Below are 20,652 nucleotides of genomic sequence, written 5' to 3' on the forward strand. Positions count from 1 at the left end.
CCAAGTCACTCTGCAGCCTCATAGCATCCTCCTCGCAGCTCACACTGCCACCCAACTTAGTGTCATCCGCAAATTTGGAGATACTACATTTAATCCCCTCGTCTAAATCATTAATATACAGTGTAAACAGCTGGGGCCCCAGCACAGAACCTTGCGGTACCCCACTAGTCACTGCCTGCCATTCTGAAAAGTCCCCATTTACTCCTACTCTTTGCTTCCTGCCTGACAACCAGTTCTCAATCCATGTCAGCACACTACCCCCAATCCCATGTGCTTTAACTTTGCACATTAATCTCTTGTGTGGGACCTTGTCGAAAGCCTTCTGAAAGTCCAAATATACCACATCAACTGGTTCTCCCTTGTCCACTCTACTGGAAACATCCTCAAAAAATTCCAGAAGATTTGTCAAGCATGATTTCCCTTTCACAAATCCATGCTGACTTGGAACTATCATGTCATCTCTTTCCAAATGAGCTGCTATGACATCCTTAATAATTGATTCCATCATTTTACCCATTACCGATATCAGGCTGACCGGTCTATAATTCCCTGTTTTCTCTCTCCCTCCTTTTTTAAAAAGTGGGGTTACATTGGCTACCCTCCACTTCATAGGAACTGATCCAGAGTCAATGGAATGTTGGAAAATGACTGACAATGCATCCACTGTTTCCAAGGCCACCTCCTTAATTACTTTGGGATGCAGTCCATCAGGCCCTGGGGATTTATCGGCCTTCAATCCCATCAATTTCCCCAACACAATTTCCCGACTAATAAGGATTTCCCTCAGTTCCTCCTCCTTATTAGACCCTCTGACCCCTTTTATATCCGGAAGGTTGTTTGTGTCCTCCTCAGTGAATACTGAACCAAAGTACTTGTTCAATTGGTCCGCCATTTCTTTGTTTCCCGTTATGACTTCCCCTGATTCTGACTGCAGGGGACCTACGTTTGTCTTTACTAACCTTTTTCTCTTTACATATCTATAGAAACTTTTGCAATCCGTCTTAATGTTCCCTGCAAGCTTCTTCTCGTACTCCATTTTCCCTGCCCTAATCAAACCCTTTGTCCTCCTCTGCTGAGTTCTAAATTTTTCCCAGTCCCCGGGTTCACTGCTATTTCTGACCAATTTGTATGCCACTTCCTTGGCTTTAATACTATCCCTGATTTCCCTTGATAGCCACGGTTGAGCCACCTTCCCTTTTTTATTTTTACGCCAGACAGGAATGTACAATTGTTGTAGTTCATCCATGCGGTCTCTAAATGTCTGCCATTGCCCATCCACAGTCAACCTCTTCAGTATCATTCGCCAATCTATCCTAGCCAATTCACGCCTCATACCTTCGAAGTCACCCTTCTTTAAGTTCTGGACCATGGTCTCTGAATTAACTGTTTCATTCTCCATCCTAATGCAGAATTCCACCATATTATGGTCACTCTTCCCCACGGGGTCTCGCACAATGAGATTGCTAATTAATCCTCTCTCATTACACAACACCCAGTCTAAGATGGCCTCCCCCCTAGTTGGTTCCTCGACATATTGGTCTAAAAAACCATCCCTTATGCACTCCAGGAAATCCTCCTCCACCGTATTGCTTCCAGTTTGGCTAGCCCAATCTATGTGCACATTAAAGTCACCCATTATAACTGCTGCACCTTTATTGCATGCACAACTAATTTCATGTTTGATGCCCTCCACAACATCACTACTACTGTTTGGAGGTCTGTACACAACTCCCACTAACGTTTTTTGCCCTTTGGTATTCTGCAGCTCTACCCATATAGATTCCACATCATCCAAGCTAATGTCCTTCCGAACTATTGCCTTAATCTCCTCTTTAACCAGCAATGCTACCCCACCTCCTTTTCCTTTTATTCTATCTTTCCTGAATGTTGAATACCCCTGGATGTTGAGTTCCCAGCCCTGATCATCCTGGAGCCACGTCTCCGTAATCCCAATCACATCATATTTGTTAACATCTATTTGCACAGTTAATTCATCCACCTTATTGCGGATACTCCTTGCATTAAGACACAAAGCCTTCAGGCTTGTTTTTTTAACACCCTTTGTCCGTTTAGAATTTTACTGTACAGTGGCCCTTTTTGTTCTTTGCCTTGGGTTTCTCTGCCCTCCACTTTTCCTCATCTCCTTTCTGTCTTTTGCTTTTGCCTCCTGTTTGTTTCCCTCTGTCTCCCTGCATTGGTTCCCATCCCCCTGCCATATTAGTTTAAATCCTCCCCAACAGCACTAGCAAACACTCCCCCTAGGACATTGGTTCCGGTCCTGCCCAGGTGCAGACCGTCCGGTTTGTACTGGTCCCACCTCCCCCAGAACCGGTTCCAATGCCCCAGGAATTTGAATCCTTCCCTGCTGCACCACTGCTCAAGCCACGTATTCATCTGCGCTATCCTGCGATTCCTACTCTGACTAGCACGTGGCACTGGTAGCAATCCCGAGATTACTACTTTTGAGGTCCTACTTTTTAATTTAGCTCCTAGCTCCTTAAATTCGTTTCGTAGGACCTCATCCCTTTTTTTAACCTATGTCGTTGGTACCAATGTGCACCACGACAACTGGCTGATCTCCCTCCCTTTTTAGAATGTCCTGCACCCGCTCCGAGACATCCCCAGCATTGAAGCACTGACCACACTTGACCAGCTCCGCTGGGCAGGCCACATTGTTCACATGCCTGACACAAGACTCCTAAAGCAAGCGCTCTACTTGGAACTCCTACACGACAAACGAGCCAAAGGTGGGCAGAGGAAACGTTACAAGGACACCCTCAAAGCCTCCCTGATAGTGCAACATCCCCACTGACACCGGGAGTCTCTGGCCAAAGACCGCCCTAAGTGGAGGAAGTGCATCTGGGAGGACACTGAGCACCTCGAGTCTCATCGCCGAGAGCATGCAGAAAACAAGTGCAGGCAGCGGAAAAATCCTCTGGCCTTCCACTGTCGTTCGCAACATTTATTCCAGTGAGAAATAAAGATGCTGAGTGTTATGAAATATCTCCTTAAAATGTTTGCCACTGTGTTTCTACGTTTTACCCTTTAATATATTTTCTCAGTCCACTTTAACCAACTCTGCCTTCATACCTTTGTAATTACCTTTATTTAAGTTCAGGACACTAGTTTGAGACCTAGCTTTCTCATCCTCAAACTGAATTTGAAATTCTACCATGTTACGATCACTCTTCCCAAGAGGATCCTTCACCACAAGATCATTAATTAATCCAGACTCGTTACACATTACCAGATCTAGAATAGTCTGCTCCCTGGTTGGTTCCACAACATATTGTTCCAAGAAACCATCCCGCATACCCTCTATGAGCTCTTCCTCCAGGCTACTTTTGCCAATTTGATTTGTCCAATCAATATGAAGATTAAAATCGCCCATGATTATTGCTGTACCTTTTTTACAAGCCTCCATTATTTCTTGATTTATACTTTGTTTGGGGGGCTGTAAACCGCTCCCACCAGTGACTTCTTTCCCATATTATTCATCTCCACCCAAACTTATTCTACATCTTGATCTTTTGAGCCAATATCATTTCTTACGACTGCATTGATCTCATCCTTTATTAACAGAGCTAACCCACCTCCTTTTCCTATCTGCCTAGCCTTATAAAATGGCAAATACCCCATAATATTTAGATACCCAGCCCTGGTCACCTTGCATCCACGTCTCTGTAATTGCAATCAGATCATACCCATTTATTTCTATTTGTGCTGTCAACTCCTCTATCTTGTTGAATGCTTTGTGTGTTCAGATATAGAGCTTTTAATTTTGTCTTGTGTATATGCTCAGCCATGATCTTATTGAATGGTGGTGCAGGCTCGAAGGGCCGAATGGCCTACTCCTGCATCTATTTGCTATGTTTCTATGTTACTTGCCCCACTCTGGTTATCATTACCCCATCGCTACCCTGCACTTTTGCTTTCTCCTTTCTCTTCGACTTTTAAAATTTCCGTTCACCGGATCCCTCCTCCCCCCCCACTATTTAGTTTAAAGCCCTAGCTACGCGATTCGCCAGGACACTGGTTCAAGTAAAGTCCGTCCCGACGGAACAGCTCCCTCCTATCCCAGTACCCCATGAATTGAAACCCATTCCTCCCACACCAATCTTTCAGCCACGCATTCATCTCTCTGATCCTATTTACCCAATGCACATTTGCTCATGGCTTAAGTAATAATTAATACCCTTGTAGTTCTGCTTTTTATTTTAGTCCCTGGCTGCTTATACTCCCTCAACAGAACCTCTTTCTTTGTCCTAGAAACATAGAAACATAGAAAATAGGTGCAGGAGTAGGCCATTCAGCCCTTCTAGCCTGCACCGCCATTCAATGAGTTCATGGCTGAGCATGAAACTTCAGTACCCGCTTCCTGCTCTCTCGCCATACCCCTTGATCCCCCGAGTAGTAAGGACTTCATCTAACTCCCTTTTGAATATATTTAGTGAATTGGCCTCAACTACTTTCTGTGGTAGAGAATTCCACAGGTTCACCACTCTCTCGGTCCTAAATGGCTTAGCCCTTATCCTTAGACTGTGACCCCTGGTTCTGGACTTCCCCAACATTGGGAACATTCTTCCTGCATCTAACCTGTCGAAACCCGTCAGAATTTTAAACGTTTCTATGAGGTCCCCTCTCATTCTTCTGAACTCCAGTGAATACAAGCCCAGTTGATCCAGTCTTTCTTGATAGGTCAGTCCCACCATCCCGGGAATCAGTCTGGTGAATCTTCGCTGCACTCCCTCAATAGCAAGAATGTCCTTCCTCAAGTTAGGAGACCAAAACTGTACACAATACTCCAGGTGTGGCCTCACCAAGGCCCTGTACAACTGTAGTAACACCTCCCTGCCCCTGTACTCAAATCCCCTCGCTATGAAGGCCAACATGCCATTTGCTTTCTTAACCGCCTGCTGTACCTGCATGCCAACCTTCAATGACTGATGTACTATGACACCCAGGTCTCGTTGCACCTTCCCTTTTCCTAATCTGTCACCATTCAGATAATAGTCTGTGTCTCTGTTTTTACCACCAAAGTGGTTAAATTCACATTTATCCACATTATACTTCATCTGCCATTCATTTGCCCACTCACCTAACCTATCCAAGTCACTCTGCAGCCTCATAGCATCCTCCTAGCAGCTCACACTGCCACCCAACTTAGTGTCATCCGCAAATTTGGAGATACTACATTTAATCCCCTCGTCTAAATCATTAATGTACAATGTAAACAGCTGGGGCCCCAGCACAGAACCTTGCGGTACCCCACTAGTCACTGCCTGCCATTCTGAAAAGTACTCCTACTCTTTGCTTCCTGTCTGCCAACCGGTTCTCAATCCATGTCAACACACTAACCCCCAATCCCATGTGCTTTAACTTTGCACATTAATCTCTTGTGTGGGACCTTGTCGAAAGCCTTCTGAAAGTCCAAATATACCACATCAACTGGTTCTCCTTTGTCCACTTTACTGGAAACATTCTCAAACAATTCCAGAAGATTTGTCAAGCATGATTTCCCTTTCACAAATCCATGCTGACTTGGACCTGTCATGTCACCATTTTCCAAATGCGCTGCTATGACATCCTTAATAATTGATTCCATCATTTTACCCACTACTGAGGTCAGGCTGACCAGTCTATAAAGGCCGCGAGAGGCGTCGGGAGTTCGTTGGTCAGGCGTGAGTCCGGGGATCAGCAGAGGCCTATAAAAGGCCGCGAGAGGCGTCGGGAGTTCGTTGGTCAGGTGTGAGTCCGGGGATCAGCAGAGGCCTATAAAAGGCGTGACTTGTGCAGCTACAAGGAGAAGGCAAAAAAGTAGAAAGAAACAGAAAGGTGACGTCACAGCCTAGGGGGTATGTGATTGGCTGCTGATTGGTGAGTAGATTTTCTTTTTCTTTTTTATATCAGTCAGTAACTTTTAGCATTGTTGTTGCCAATTTAAGTGTATCTAAGGGTTAAGTCATGGCAGGAGAGCTCGGTCGGGTGTTGTGCTCCTCCTGTACCATGTGGGAACTCAGGGACACTTCCGGTGTCCCTGACGACTACGTGTGCGGGAAGTGTATCCGCCTCGAGCTCCTGACGGTCCGCGTTGCGGAATTGGAGCTGAGGGTGGATTCACTCTGGAGCATCCACGATGCTGAGAATGACGTGAGTATCACGTGTAGTGAGTTGGTCTTACCGGAGGAGAAGGGTCCTCAGCCAGATAGCAAATGGAAGACCAGCAGGAAGAGCAGCGCAATGAAGTTAATGCAAAACAGATACACCGCTTTGAGTACTGTTGAGGGGGATGACTCATCAGGGGAGGGCAGCAGCAGCCAAGTTTATGGCACCGTGGCTGGCTCTGCTGCACAGGAGGGCAGGAAAAAGCGTGGGAGCGCAATAGTGATAGGGGATTCAATGGTGAGGGGAATAGATTGGCGTTTCTGCGGCCGCAACCGAGACTCCAGGATGGTATGTTGCCTCCCTGGTGCAAGGGTCAAGGATGTCTCGGAGCGGGTGCAGGACATTCTAAAAAGGGAGGGAGAACAGCCAGTTGTCATGGTGCACATTGGTACCAACGACATAGGTAAAAAAAAAAGGGAAGAGGTCCTACGAAACGAATTTAAGGAGCTAGGAGCTAAATTAAAAAGTAGGACCTCAAAAGTAGTAATCTCGGGATTGCTACCAGTGCCATGTGCTAGTCAGAGTAGGAATTGCAGGATAGCACAGATGAATACGTGGCTTGAGCAGTGGTGCAGCAGGGAGGGATTCAAATTCGTGGGGCATTGGAACCGGTTCTGGGGGAGGTGGGACCAGTACAAACCGGACGGTCTGCACCTGGGCAGGACCGGAACCAATGTCCTAGGGGGAGTGTTTGCTAGTGCTGTTGGGGAGGAGTTAAACTAATATGGCAGGGGGATGGGAACCAATGCAGGGAGACAGAGGGAGACAAAAAGGAGGCAAAAGCAAAAGACAGAAAGGAGATGAGGAAAAGTGGAGGGCAGAGAAACCCAAGGCAAAGAACAAAAAAGGCCACTCTACAGCAAAATTCTAAAAGGACAATGGGTTTTAAAAAAACAAGCCTGAAGGCTTTGTGTCTTAATGCAAGGAGTATCCGCAATAAGGTGGATGAATTAACTGTGCAAATAGATGTTAACAAATATGATGTGATTGGGATTACGGAGACGTAGCTCCAGGATGATCAGGGCTGGGAACTCAACATCCAGGGGTATTCAACATTCAGGAAGGATAGAATAAAAGGAAAAGGAGGTGGGGTAGCATTGCTGGTTAAAGAGGAGATTAATGCAATAGTTAGGAAAGACATTAGCTTGGATGATGTAGAATCTATATGGGTAGAGCTGCAGAACACCAAAGGGCAAAAAACGTTAGTGGGAGTTGTGTACAGACCTCCAAACAGTAGTAGTGATGTTGTGGAGGGCATCAAACATGAAATTAGTTGTGCATGCAATAAAGGTGCAGCAGTTATAATGGGTGACTTTAATATGCACATAGATTGAGCTAGCCAAACTGGAAGCAATACGGTGGAGGAGGATTTCCTGGAGTGCATAAGGGATAGTTTTCTAGACCAATATGTCGAGGAACCAACTAGGGGGGAGGCCATCTTAGACTGGGTGTTGTGTAATGAGAGAGGATTAATTAGCAATCTCATTGTGCGAGGCCCGTTGGGGAAGAGTGACCATAATATGGTGGAATTCTGCATTAGGATGGAGAATTAAACATTTAATTCAGAGACCATGGTCCAGAACTTAAAGAAGGGTAACTTTGAAGGTATGAGGCGTGAACTGGCTAGGATAGATTGGCGAATGATACTTAAGGGGTTGACTGTGGATGGGCAATGGCAGACATTTAGAGACCGCATGGATGAATTACAACAATTGTACATTTCTGTCTGGCGTAAAAATAAAAAAGGGAATGTGGCTCAACCGTGGCTATCAAGGGAAATCAGGGATAGTATTAAAGCCAAGGAAGTGGCATACAAATTGGCCAGAAATAGCAGCGAACCCGGGGACTGGGAGAAATTTAGAACTCAGCAGAGGAGGACAAAGGGTTTGATTAGGGCAGGGAAAATGGAGTACGAGAAGAAGCTTGTAGGGAACATTAAGGCAGATTGCAAAAGTTTCTATAGGTATGTAAAGAGAAAAAGGTTAGTAAAGACAAACGTCGGTCCCCTGCAGTCAGAATCAGGGGAAGTCATAACGGGGAACAAAGAAATGGCAGACCAACTGAACAAGTACTTTGGTTCAGTATTCACTAAGGAGGACACAAACAACCTTCCGGATATAAAAGGGGTCAGAGGGTCTAGTAAGGAGGAGGAACTGAGGGAAATCTTTATTAGTCGGGAAATTGTGTTGGGGAAATTGATGGGATTGAAGGCCGATAAATCCCCAGGGCCTGATGGACTGCATCCCAGAGTACTTAAGGAGGTGGCCTTGGAAATAGCGGATGCATTGACAGTCATTTTCTAACATTCCATTGACTCTGGATGAGTTCCTATCGAGTGGAGGGCAGCCAATGTAACCCCACTTTTTAAAAAAGGAGGGAGAGAAAACAGGGAATTATAGTCCTAGCTTTGTCGTTGGTACCTACATGGACCACGACAACTGGATCTTTCCCCTCCCACTCCAAGTTCCTCTCCAGCCCAGAAGAGATGTCCTTAACCCTGGCACCAGGCAGGCAACACAGCCTTCGGGACACTCACTCAGCTGCAGAGAACAGTATCCATCCCCCTAATGATAATGTCCCCTACCACTACATTTCATTTTACTCCCCCTATTTGAATGGCCCACTGTACCAAGGTGCTGTGGTCAGTTTGCTCATCCTCCCTGCAGTCCCTGCTCTCATCCACACACACAGCCTCGAACCTGTTGGACAAGAGCAAGGGCTGAGGCTCCTCCATCACTCCATCCAGAGTCCCCATACCTGCCTCGCTCGTAGTCACACCCTGCTGTCCCTGACCACGGACCAAATTTGAATTAATTGATCCAATGGGTGTGACTGCCTCCTGGAACACAGTTTCCAGGTAACTCTCCCCCCTCCCTGATGTGTCGCAGTTTTTGAAGCTCGGACTCCAGCTCATCCACACGGAGCCTAAGTTCCTTGAGCTGCAGACACTTGCCGCAGATGTAGTCACCGTGGACCTCAACGGTGTCCACCAGCTCCCATATGCAACAGCAGAAACACACCGCCTGTCCTGTCATCTCTCATGTATTTAATTTATTAAGTTTTCATGTTTTCAATGTTTAGATTTTTAATTCCAGCTCTTAATTTAAACTAATGCCCAAGAGAGAGAAAAGTACTGACCAGCCAATCACTCACCTGCTTTCCTGTGATATCACACTTTGAATCTTTTTACTACTTATACTCCCAGGTCAGTTGATGCTGTTTGGTTCCCGCTGCTCCGGCTGACTCCTGCCCTTTGTAGCCCTGCTACAAATAGCAGCCCCAACTTTCTGCTGTGAGTATAGTTACGTCACATCGGCAGCAATTTCTCGACACTCTCAGGGAGACGGAGGGCGAGCTCCCGTTTTTTACGAAGCTAACGGCAGAATGGTGCAAATCGTTCATCAATTCGTGGTGATTCACAACTCACGGCATGTCTCTTCCTTGCCTCAAATTGCTGGATTTTTTTTTAAACACACTAAAAATCGACGTGCGCATTAAACTTGCCGCTATTTTCCCAGCTCTGGCCTGTAATCACTATGATTTCTGTTAAGTATGGAAGAACTCCACAAGACTGAGTACCGTGAGTTAAAACTGCTGTGACCTTAATCTCTTTAAATACAACTCCAGAGTACCTGAGCAGCATGGCAGACAACCTTTTATGCTCCCTTGCACGAGGTGTGCAGGTGACCCTTGGGCTTTCAACAGTTGCGCCCTCTGGTGGCAAGTCTTACACAGTTCCAATGTTTACATACATAATTCCGAACAGACTGACAACCCTGATTGATAACATTCTGCACAGGTTAGAAAGGCAGTGCGCACAACATTGTTAGGATTACAGCACACTTATAAAGGATCAATGTGGTATACAAGTTGTGGGGCATCAAGTCACTGTGCAGGTAGCAAAAAGACTTGCATTTATATAGCGTCTTTCACGACCACCGTACGTCTCAAAGCGCTTTACAACCAATGAAGTACTTTTGGAGTGTATTCATTGTTGTAATGTAGGAAGCAGCAAGGAACTGTCCTAATACTCAAGGTCTCAAACGGATTGAAGTTCAGTCGAAAGCAACTGGGTAAAATGAGCAGTATAAATGGAAACCAGGTGGCATGAATAATTTGGGCTGGACTGTTTTCCAATTGGCAGAATGAACAATGGCTCATTTCTGAAGAAAACTCAATCAGACCACATGGTGGCGCATACCACCACCTTTGTTGAGTGTTCTCATAGTTAGTGCGTTGCCTGCCCCGGAACCAGAGAGCATAATGCAAATCTGAAGGAGTGAGGGGAAACCTGCCCCCTCTCGCAGAGCACTTTTACATCATCTGCTGAGAGAAAGCAGCCTCAGTGTGCTGCTTTCCCCCTTTCACTTTCAAGTCGGGTGCTGATCTCGCTGGCCGTTTCTCCTGCGTCACTGGAGGCACGATGGCTTCGATCAGTGCAAGCCGTGGGCAGCCAGCTCAGCTCATTTTGTTCTGCCAAAAGTGGCAGGTGTCGACTCGCACTCTTGTGGAATGCGAGTCACCACCAGGGGAGGGGCAAAAGGTGAAAACATCGCCGCGAACAGTGGAAAGTAAAAAGTAACGTCTCCAACGTTTCAAGGGGCTGGATTCTCCCGATGTTGCCGCCTCGGTGGGGCGGTAATGGCGCCGGGAAATTAGTTGCCGGTTTTGCAGGGGTGCCGAGCGGCACTGCCCCGGAGTGTCGAGCGGGTGCTGGATTGCCATCCGTTTCGACAGCGCATCGATTCTTGATTGACGCTGACCCTCTGGCGCACCCTAGTGGGACCGCAAGGAAAACCAGGCGGTCAAAGTTGTCCCAGCGGCGGTGAGCGAAGTAAGTAATGAACGAGCTAAGTTTGATTGTTTTGTTTATCTTGAATCTTTGCGATACATCCTAATGTGGGGTGGGCAAGGCATTGGGAATGTTTTTCATGTTTCCCCCCCCCCCCCCCCCACGGAAGCCTCTCTTCGGGCGCTCCGAGGCTGGCTCTTTAGCCACGGGATATTCCGTTGCTCACCTGGCCTAGCGCCCTAATAGGTGTGCAACGCCTCCCTTGGCGTTCCGCTCTATACTCGGGGCCCAGATGGCAAATTTTGTGGCTGCAGACGCAAACCATTTCCCGGCGCAAACTTTACCGCCCCGCCGACATTGCCCCGCCCCCGAAATGACCAGAACCGAAAATCCAGCCCAAGATCTCTTCTACTGTATTCATGGCAAGAACAGAAACACATCACAAAATGAATTGGGAATGAATTTTTATTTATAAAGTACAGTTCCACATCAGAGCAAGTGTTGGTGTCATAGATACTGCGTCAGATTGGACAGTTCAGCTCATCGTTTGAAGAAACCTGCATCGTCCAGTCTAGGTTTCAGTAGAACCCAACCTCACGTTAGTCACAGTCCACCTTGTGACTCGAGGGGCTGGAGGGAGGGAATTGGAAGGAAGCTCCAAATGTCCACTAGGTCACTGGAGCTGGCGAATTCAGTTGTGTCAACTCATCATTGCAGTGGAGCGAAAACAGCATTACCGCAACAATGTGCATTTATATAGCACCTTTAATGTAGTAAAACGCCCTAAGTTAATATATTAGCATGGATAGAGGATTGGTTAACTAACAGAGCACAGAGAGTCGGGATAAATGGGTCATTTTCCGGTTGGCAAACAGTGACTCGTGGGGTGCCGCAGGGATCGGTGCTGGGGCCTCAACTATTTACAATCTATATTAATGACTTGGATGAAGGGAGCCTGTGTAATGTAGCCAAGTTTGCTGACAATACAAAGATGGGTGGGAAAGCAAATTGTGAGGACACAAAAAAAATCTGCAAAAAGGATATAGACAGGCTAAGTGAGTGGGCAAAAATGTGACAGATGGAGTATAATGTGGGAAAATGTGAGGTTATCCACTTTGGCAGTAAAAAATAGAAAGGCAAATTATAATTTAAATGGAGAAAAATTGCAAAGTGCTGCAGTACAGAGGGAGCTGGGGGTCTTTGTGCATGAAACACAAAAAGTGAGTATGCAGGTATAGTAAGTAATCAGGAAGGCAAATGGAATGTTGGCCTTTATTGCAAGGGGATAGAGTATAAAAGCAGAGAAGTCCTGCTACAGCTGTACAGGGTATTGGTGAGGCCACACCTGGAGTACTGCGCACAGTTTTGGTCTCCGTATTTAAGGATATACGTGCAGTGGAGGCAGTTCAGAGAAGGTTTACTACGTTGATTCCGGAGATAGGGAGGTTGACTTATGAAGATATGTTGAGTAGGTTGGGCCTATACACATTAGAGTTCAGAAGAATGAGGGGTGATCTTATCGAAACATACAAAATAATGAGGGAGCTCGACAAGGTGGATGCAGAGAGGATATTTCCACTCATAGGAGGAACTAAAACTCGGGAACATAGTCATAGAAGGGGCTGCCCATTTAAAACTGAGATGAGGAGAAATTTCCTGAGGGTTGTAAATCTGTGGAATTCTCTGCCCCAGAGAGCTGTGGAGGCTGGGTAATCATTGAATATATTTAAGGTGGAGATGCAGATTTGAGAATGATAAGGGAGTAAAGGGTTATGGGGAGTGGGCAGGGAAGTGGAGCTGAGTCCATGATCAGATCAGCCATGATCATCTTAAATGGCGGAGTAGGCTTGAGGGGCCAGGTAGCCTACTCCTGCTCCTATTTCTTATGTTCTAAGGCACTACACAGGAGCGTAATTTGATACCAAGCCACCACCTGAGGAGATATTAGGACAGGTGACCAAAAGCTTGGTCAAAGAGGTAGGTTTTAAGGAGCATCTTAAAGGAAGAGATGTAGAGAGGTGGAAAGTTGGAAACCATCACCGTAAGTGGGATGCGAACACCATATTTATGCCGCTTGGTACCAAATGTAAGTGCCAGAATTACAAGGGTGTTTGTCGCAACTCATTCTTTATCTCGGACTTGAGTGAGGGCACGGTAGGAAAATACTCCGTTAATGCCCGTATGGATACTGGGTGAGGACAAGATCGGACTGAGCTGTGATGCCCTTACGCAATCCCACAGGCTGAACAGACACCTGCAGAACACTGCATTAGCACACGCCCACCATTTCAGAAAAGGAGAGAAGACATTTGGAAAAGAGAAGAAACTGGTTAAGTGTCAGTTCAACAATATTGACATAGTTAGGCAGGGCAATGGGATGCAGGCAGTTACATTGCAATGGAGTACTTACACATCAAACACCTTGGCTGGTCAGATACCATTTTCCCCTCAGAGTTAGAAGGTTGCAGGTTTAGGGCCCACTCCAGGATGTGGCTACACAGCCCAAGCTGACACATTCTTTGCTGTAGTGAGGCAGTGCTTCACTGAGGTGCCATACTTCAAATGAGGCATTAAACCGAGGCCTCATCACTTTGCTGTGGTGGGTGTTAAACCCACGGCACTAATTGAGGACGAGCAGGGAGCACCTCCGATGGCCTGGCCAACAATTGTCACCCCCGCTCCCTCCCCTCAACTAACCCCACCAAAAGCAGATTAACTCATTTTATTCATTTCATTGCTGTTTATGGGATCTTCCTGTGTGCACTTTAGCCGCTGCATATGCCTACAGTCAAAATGAATCAGTCGACTGAAAGCACTTTGAGACACAATAAAAAGGCTTTATTAAACCTGAGGTTATATATATTACAATTCACAATCGCCATTTTGTGAATTATAAATCACCAGAAAACTTGTGTTAATTTAACACTAATGCACCATGTACTTTTGCTCAGCACTTTTGTTTAGTTTAATAAACACACTCAGTTATTATTAGAGCACCACTGCATCCAGACCAAGACATGTTAAAACTGCTCACAGCAATGGTCTTGATGCAATGCACCGTCCCTCTCGGAGAGCTGTCACACTGACATCCCGCACACAATTCAACTGGCACAGTGTCACTGCACTGTATTGGTTAGGGATGGAATGTTGAAGCAGGACACCTCATCACTCTCCAAAAAGCAATTGGTTCAGGAATTGTGATGGGCTTCAACCATTTCTTGAAGACACCAACATCTGATCACACAATAGCTGAAGCTTTCCTGGAGGAATGCCCACTGCAGCAGTTGGCCCACGAGAAACAGATTCTGTGCCCAAGGGCAAGGAAGAGTTTTTTTTTTAAAAAGCCAGGCTGGCAAGAGCACCATCACCTCGAAGTCACACACCATCCGGACTTGGAAATATATCGGCCGTTCCTTCATCGTCGCTGGGTCAAAATTCTGGAACTCTCCCCCCCCCCCGGCCAACGGCACTGTGGGAGCACCTTCACCATACGGACCTGCAGCGATTCACCACCACCTTCTCAAGGACAATTAGGGATGGGCAATAAATGTCGGCCTTGCCAGTGACATCCACATCCCAGGAACGAATTTAAAAAAAATGCCCGCCCCTGATCATGACCTGTTGGAAAGTGTGTGTTGGTGAGCGGGTTCGGGCTCGGGCTTGGCTGTGCTGCAATGCACCAAGTTAGCTTGAATGGCCTGCTGACACACTATCAATTGCATCCACTTGACGTATTGACTCTGCTAGAGCAATGCACCTGCAGAGGAGAGGGAAGGGAGTTCGTTGGTGGGTGGAAGGGGGGAGAAATTGAGAATTGTCAAAGGCGATTTAAATCGGGATGGCGGGACTGACATATGAGGAGAGACTGGATCAACTGGGCCTTTATACACTGGAGTTTAGAAGGATGAGGGGGGGATCTCATAGAAACATAAGATTCTGACGGGATTGGACAGGTTAGATGCGGGAAGAATATTCCCGATGATGGGGAAGTCCAGAACCAGGGGACACAGTCTTAGGATAAGGGGTAGGCCATTTACGACTGAGATGAGGAGAAACTTCTTCACTCAAAGTTGTTAACCTGTGGAATTCCCTACCGCAGAGTTGTTGAATATATCCAATGAACTGGCATCAAGAGGGATTTAGATATGGCCCTTATGACTAAAGGGATCAAGGGGTATGGAGAGAAAGCAGGAAAGAGGTACTGAGGGAATGATCAGCCATGACCTTATTGAATGGTGGTGCAGGCTCGAAGGGCCTACTCCTGCACCTATTATCTATGTTTCAAAATATTTTTTTTGCACCCAGCTGTTAAATAAATATTCTACGCTAGGGTAAAGAATACAGATTTTTAGAAGGGAGGGGGGCAAGTGAAGAGGGTTAGGTAAGAGGAGTCTGGCGTTGGGAAAAGTTTATAGAATCATAGAATGGTTACAGCACAGGCCATTCGGCCCATCAAGCCCATGCCGGCTCTCTGCAAGAGCACTTTGGCTAGTCCACAGAAAAGTTGCTTGGAAAGAACACTCAAGACAATTCAACATTGTTATTTCTCTGATTATACAAACAATTCAGTGCTTACACATCATATAATGTAGTTTTGGTAACCATTATTCAAGTAGATGTACGGTTTCTGCATGTACGAGGGAGATCTCCTGTGGGATTGATCAGGTATAGTCCGGGGTCAGCTTGACCATGGCTGTGAGGCACAGTTGCAAACCTGGCCTCTCTCTTTATGCCCCGTTCAAGTACTTCCCGTACGATTCCAAGTAATTATAACCATTTACAATTGTAACTGCCAGGTCAATTTTCAGATGAATGTTTTGCATTTGTAACATTTTGAGGAGTGACATCTGTTTATAAACATATTAATGGGAAACCAACAACTTGTATTTATATAGCGCCTTTAACATAGTGAAATGTCCCAAGGCGCATTCACAGGAGTATTACGAGACAAAAAATTTGACACCGAGCCGGATAAGGAGTAATTAGGGTAGGTGACCAAAAGCCTAGTCAAAGTGGTAGGTTTTAAGAAGCATCTTGAAGGAGGAAAAAGAGATAGAGAGGTTTAGGCAGGGAGTTCCAGAGCTTGGGGCCTAGGCATCAGAAGGCACAGCCACCAATGGTTGAGGCCCAATATATTTCCAAAGTCCACAATGTTACCCCGGTTCAATGCTGTGGACTTTCCGAAAATATATATTTGCTTGCAGTTGTCCGCCAATGCCTTAGAGGTGTGCACGGCGATCGTTCAATGTGACCAGTTTCTGATTTCTCCTTCCTAATGGCGTGGCATCTGGCCTCCAAGCACGTGGCCACGATTGGAATCCTGCCATATGTACATCAGCATGCCAGTAACTTCTTCACAAATTCATTATTTCTCTTCTCCCTCTTTCCCCCCCCCCTTCCCCTCCACCTACCCACCCACAGGAAAACACAAGAGCTGTCTTGCTACACTTTGAAGAACCATTAGATTGTTGCCGGGGCAAATGCCAAGGTTTGATTTGATAACAGAAATCCACCGAAAACCGTAAAAGGAACGAAGTTGCATTTACATGTTATTTCTGTTCTTTACAGCCAAATAATTACTTTTGTAGTGCAATCACTTTGATTTTGTAGACAAACTTTATGCCAATTTACAGAGTGTGGTCTCACAAAAGCAACAGCATAAATGACTGTTAAATCGCTTTTTTTTTTGGTGGTGTTGGTTGATCAATAACTGGTGGTCAGGACACCAGAATTCCCCAGCTCTTCATTATATAGAGTCCATTTATATCCATCTCTGGCCAGGTCCAACCATGCGGCACTCCCTCTGCACAGCCCTGAAGTGTCAACATAAATGATGCGCTTAAAGACTGCAATCGGGCTTGAATCCACGACCTTCTGACTCAGAGGCAAGAGTGCTACCCCCTGAGCCAAGAGCAGGAGAGTACAACAATGTACACACTTAAACAGCCATTTAATACCATTGTAACAGTCTTATGTATGTGCGGTCATTAGCGACAAGAACAGCATAAACAGAGGGAAGAATCGTTCTAATTGTGTTAGTGGTCAGACATGGATTGGGTCTGTAATGGATCCGCTGGTAAGGATCATGGCCTGCATGTCGTCGTGGAACAGGCGAAGGATGTTGACAAACTTTTGGGGGCATCCAAAACGGAGGAGGACGCTCCATAAGCCCTCATGGTTGACAGTAAAAGGTGGAAGTGGAACCATTAGTCTTCAAGTGGTACACATCATTCTTTCGCATTTTAATCACTGCTTTCGGACTGAAGCCCGCTGTTGTTCCCCCATCATTATAACCGATTTCAAATGGTGCTAGATAAACGTATAGACTCTGAACACCAAGAGAAATCAGTCATCCTCTAAGGGGGAAGTGGCACATCCAGGTGGACGGGGGCAAGAGCCTCAGTCAACTTTTAGTCCTTCAGGAACAAATTTATTTCAAGCAGCAATAATCGTGTAAATAAAAATCCATGAATATTAGCAATATTTATCATTGAATTCACTGTTCATGTGCCAGCCAGGTCATGTTATTAAGGGCAGTTATACATCAATAATTATCAGACCAACAGAGGTCCTTCAAACATACAAATATCTGGAAGCAGCCACAATAAGTGTACTCTTTAATAAATCTAGTTTAAAGTCTTCTGGCTCCCCTCCTCTCTTTACCCACCTGAACTGCTCACATCCGTTGGCCAAGGGTATGGACTAAAGCCTTACCCCTGGGCCTCAGCGAACACAGCTCTGAGGATGTGCGTAGAAATAGCTTGGGCAGCGCGCTCTCCCTCGTTGCAAGGTCACTTGGCCTCTGGCGACTAGCTGCGTGTATACAAGTGAGATGAGGCACTCGGCAACTGCAAAATCACAGGGGTCAACCGAGAATACCATTGCACTGGGGTGCAACACACTGCCTCCACAGTGTTGCCCTCACAATAGGCGGCGCGCCTCTCGCTACTAACTGGGCAGCCTCAACAATCGACACAGGAAATCTAACTTCCCAAGTGCATGTGCGCCGAGAAAAGGGATCTTCCTTAAAATGTCCAACAACGTATGTGAGAATGTGTCAAAAACACTCCAGGCAGAAATGACGAGTAGATGAAAGACTGTATGTGGGTGTTTCATCAGCAAATAAAAATAAAAAGATCCCCTTGAAGGGCTGTTCAGTCCACGAGCCCCAAAAAAATGTAGGTCAAGTTCTTTTCCCCACGAGAAAACATGGTTTTGTCTTAACCGAGTAAAAATGTATAAAACCCAGAGCTAAAAGAAAATCAAACTGAGGTGCTCATGTAAGATTAGTTCTTGGAATGCACACAGAACAAAAATCTGTGTGAATAATAATTACAAGTTAGTGAGGAAAAACAGCAACAAAAATGCAGACCCGTGAGCCCGCACATCACAAACCCCTGCATTCCAAGGCACGCAGATGGCTCAACAGGCAGCGGAGAACAATCAGTTCAATCTGTCGACACTGTGGTTCTGCATCACAACTTTTAGCCCAGCACCACAGCAAGGGAGCCGTTCAAACATCACATCAATGCACTGGGTGCAGCACTCTGAGGCCTCGTCTCAGCTAATAAATCAATCAGGGACAGAGGCCACAGACAAGCAGGGACGTGAGACCAAAATCAGGCTCACTGCTTTTTTTTTGAGGAGTCTGCCGCCTCCACCCAGCCTCGCGTCTGAACTCTTGCATCTCGCGTGTTGCACACTGTGCTAATTAAGCACTTTAGTTGACTGCTGGAATAGCCCCGTGCCTTCAAGCAGCATTCACTTGGGTGTTCCTGTCTCAAGAGCAAGCAGGAGAGAGAAAGAGCGAGAGAGAGAACGTTTGCGTGACACAGAGTGAGCGAAAGAGAGCGAGAGCAAGTGAAGTGTGAGCTTGAAAGCCAGGAATTACTGGCACAGTTGACGCAAGCAGGACAGACAGCTTGTCCGCCACTAAGTTCAGGTTATCCCAGGCGTACCAGGACATTTGACTGAACTTTTTCTACAGTACCGTTTCATTGTGCAGTCAGTAACACGCAGGAGATGAAGGAAGGAGGGGCCTCTGAATCTGGGATGTTGGTGGAATAGCTTTCAGGGCAAGTTCAAGAGAGTTTACTTTCTCTCCCTCCCCCACCCCCAACATCCCCCTTTTGACGTTTTCACCACAGACCTGACGTTGAAGACAAAAGACACAAACACAGGGTTAAAACTAAAATGACGAAAGCTGTGTTAACAACCGCCGTGTTTTATTTCTGTGAACTTCTTCGATTTTGGTCTTCAGAGACGAGAGTGATGAAAGTCTTTCTCCAAGAACACTGATTTCAAATGGTGCTAGACACAGCTCAGTTAAATCTAAACCACCATATGGAACCAGCTTCCTGGAGAAGTTTTGGTGCCTTCAAGCAGCATCCAAGAGTAAATGTGTACATTCCAGCACGAGGAGGGCATCGAAGAGCATCGAGCAACAGTTGGGGGGGGGGGGGGGGGGAGGAGGTTACAACAATGCTAAGAGACCGAGAAAAATGAGAACCTTTTCATCTGTAATTGAAAGTAGAAGTGAACGAGCTTCATAGAAACATAGAAAATAGGTGCAGGAGTAGGCCATTCAGCCCTTCTAGCCTGCACCGCCATTCAATGAGTTCATGGCTGAACATGCAACTTCAGTACCCCCTTCCTGCTTTCTCGCCATACCCCTTGATCCCCCGAGTAGTAAGGACTTCATCTAACTCCCTTTTGAATATATTTTGTGAATTGGCCTCAACTACTTTCTGTGGTAGAGAATTCCACAGGTTCACCACTCTCTGGGTGAAGAAGTTTCTCCTCATCTCGGTCCTAAATGGCTTACCCCTTATCCTTAGACTGTGACCCCTGGTTCTGGACTTCCCCAACACTGGGAACATTCTTCCTGCATCTAACCTGTCTAAACCCACCAGAATTTTAAACGTTTCTATGAGGTCCCCTCTCATTCTTCTGAACTCCAGTGAATACAAGCCCAGTTGATCCAGTCTTTCTTGATAGGTCAGTCCCACCATCCCGGGAATCAGTCTGGTGAATCTTCGCTGCACTCCCTCAATAGCAAGAATGTCCTTCCTCAAGTTAGGAGACCAAAACTGTACACAATACTCTAGGTATGGCCTCACCAAGGCCCTGTACAACTGTAGTAACACCTCCCTGCCCCTGTACTCAAATCCCCTCGCTATGAAGGCCAACATGCCATTTGCTTTCTTAACCGCCTGCTGTACCTGCATGCCAACCTTCAATGACTGATGTACCATGACACCCAGGTCTCGTTGCACCTCCCCTTTTCCTAATCTGTCACCATTCAGATAATAGTCTGTCTCTCTGTTTTTACCACCAAAGTGGATAACTTCACATTTATCCACATTATACTTCATCTGCCATGCATTTGCCCACTCACCTAACCTATCCAAGTCACTCTGCAGCCTCATAGCATCCTCCTCGCAGCTCACACTGCCACCCAACTTAGTGTCATCCGCAAATTTGGAGATACTACATTTAATCCCCTCGTCTAAATCATTAATGTACAATGTAAACAGCTGGGGCCCAAGCACAGAACCTTGCGGTACCCCACTAGTCACTGCCTGCCATTCTGAAAAGTACCCATTTACTCCTACTCTTTGCTTCATGTCTGACAACCAGTTCTCAATCCATGTCAGCAACTTACCCCCAATCCCATGTGCTTTAACTTTGCACAT

The sequence above is a fragment of the Pristiophorus japonicus genome, chromosome 13, assembly GCF_044704955.1.
Source record: "Pristiophorus japonicus isolate sPriJap1 chromosome 13, sPriJap1.hap1, whole genome shotgun sequence".
NCBI lineage: Eukaryota > Metazoa > Chordata > Chondrichthyes > Pristiophoridae > Pristiophorus > Pristiophorus japonicus.